The following is a 2202-nucleotide window of genomic DNA, read 5'->3' on the forward strand; positions in this document are numbered from 1 at the left end:
TCACTACTAGGGTCTTCTAGATCTCTTAACTGTGAGAAGAGTGTTCTCTTTCTGCTTGTAATGGATGCCAGGGTCTGGCACATTTATAAAAAAACAATTACAAGTACTAATTATTTTTATTATTCTTATTTATTAAATTGTTATACCGCCCTTCATCCATAGATCCCAGGGCAGTTCAACTTCCAGAACACACAATGGACTTCTGTGCAGCCTCTCAACCAATCGAACATTGACTCTAGGAACCAGTTCATTTTTAAGAAAGGTTTCGTGTCGGCAGAAGTGTGCCTCCTTAAATCATAGGCAGTTGTACCAAAAGCAACAAAGACATAGAGAAGAGATTGCTATCCAATATATGTATTTAGCTGGAAATAAATGCCACTGAGTTCAGTGGAACAGGCACCCAACTAAGTGGCTTAGGTTTACAGCCATAGCCCTATGACATTAAAAGGAAACAGCTTGGCTTAAATCCTTTCCCAGTTTAAAATCGCAGTGAATTGCATCCTTAAAGCACCTTACTATTTTGGTTTTACCCTCAGTGACAAGGATTCTTTCCTTACATGTATTCACTTTGCTCCCAACCACTTTTTTTGTGTCAGATGCTTAAACTCATAAAAAACGGACCTCTTGTTCTCAGGCCCATTAGAGGCCCTGGAAATGACAAGCCATGTATCTTATTCTCACACAGAAATAGCCCGTGAATTATTAACCTGACCCAGAAAATATTATAATAATCCACTAGCAGGGACCCCTTGAGCATTGTTGGTGCATAATTCAAACCCTTCATCTTGAAAACCTTCCCCGGAGGTGGAGCAAAACCAAGTGCTGAAATACATATAGCAAAAAACATAGGAAAGGCTTGTGTGTGTGCAGAATAAGACAGAGAGTACCTATTGCTAAAGTTACGTGCCCATTTATTAAGAAATAAATCCCATGTATACTTATCTGACATGCGTTCAAAGATCAGCCAACAATGTGGCTGGAATGTACTTTTGGATCTACATTCCAGACACCCACATTTAGACAAGCGAGTGATTCCTGGAAAACTGGAACATATTTTGAAGATAATATATAAATGATATTTGGACTGCCTCTCCCCCCCCCCCCGGCAGTTCAGGCCATTTATTTTAAAAAGACATTTGAGTCCTTAAGATGAGCTGGATGCTGCAACAGCAGCTCTCTTGGGCTTTGGCGCTGTTGCTTCACAGAATCCATTCCTGAATCTGCAGTAGACCTTTTTCAGATGCCTCATATGGCCAGTTCCGGTAGTATTGCGCCCCTTGGCCTTAGCACTCCAGTTATACTTTCTCTTGCGCTTAGCAGGATATCCACATTTTCCACAGGTGGACTTCTGGAGATGATAGGCCTTGGACCCACATCGATGGCACAAAGTGTGTGTCTTATTGCGACGCTTTCCAAAGGAGGATGTTCCTTTCATCATCTTCCTTCAGCCTTTGAACAGTAGTCTGCTAACAAGTCCCGTCACAAGGATTTCCAGATTTGCAGCAGAACATTCCCACCTCCTCCTCCTCCATGTGCCCCACACCCTCCCCAGATCTGCTCCAGAGGGTTGGAGAAACCTCAGATTTAGCGGGTACGCAGGGGGAGGAGTCAGGGAGAACATTGTGGAAGCAGAAATTCTTGCACTGATGCAACAATTGTCTTAATTCTACATAGTGTTCCACCCTAGGATACAAAGTTAAGACAACAGAGGGCTGGGCATGCATCATTTTTTCTTAGAATTTAATATCTTAGAATTTAATTTTAAAAATGCAAAACCTGGTGTCAATTTCAGGGCTGTTGGGTATAAAAATAATAATTAAACATTATCTGTAAATGTATAAAAACAACAGCAAATGAAAGTAAGGAAAAAACAAGAGCCTATAATACAACGTTTGCTTTGTAAGACAAGAAAGAGATTTAGATAGCAACTCTTTACATTTTTAAAACTGCTGCACTTCTGATAGAGCAAAATAATGCTAGTGGCCTAAAAAACACCTCTGGGGATGTGGAGGCTGTGCTCCATCCCAGTTTTTATCAGCAAAGGTAAAAATGTGTTTTTCCCAGAAGCACAGCAAACCTCAGTATTTCTCTTATGGCCTGATCCAACAGTCAGCATTACAGGTGCAAAGGAAGCAGATTATATGGAATTTTAGCTTCAAGTCTGCTGCTTTCATAAATGGGGAAATGATTTGTGTAGCCTCT

At 40.9% G+C, this 2202-nt stretch overlaps 1 pseudogene across 1 annotated transcript; it reads right to left on the reverse strand.

Annotated features, from left to right (window-relative positions):
* Positions 1-1108: 1108 nt before the first annotated feature.
* On the reverse strand, positions 1109-1476 carry LOC308474227 (large ribosomal subunit protein eL37 pseudogene; annotated as a pseudogene). Its single transcript has one exon. The product of its transcript is annotated as a large ribosomal subunit protein eL37 pseudogene (transcript).
* Between the last annotated feature and the right edge of the window lie 726 nt (positions 1477-2202).

Source organism: Podarcis pityusensis (assembly GCF_964106645.2).
Source record: "Podarcis pityusensis genome assembly, chromosome: 1".
In the NCBI taxonomy this organism is placed as follows: domain Eukaryota; kingdom Metazoa; phylum Chordata; class Lepidosauria; order Squamata; family Lacertidae; genus Podarcis; species Podarcis pityusensis.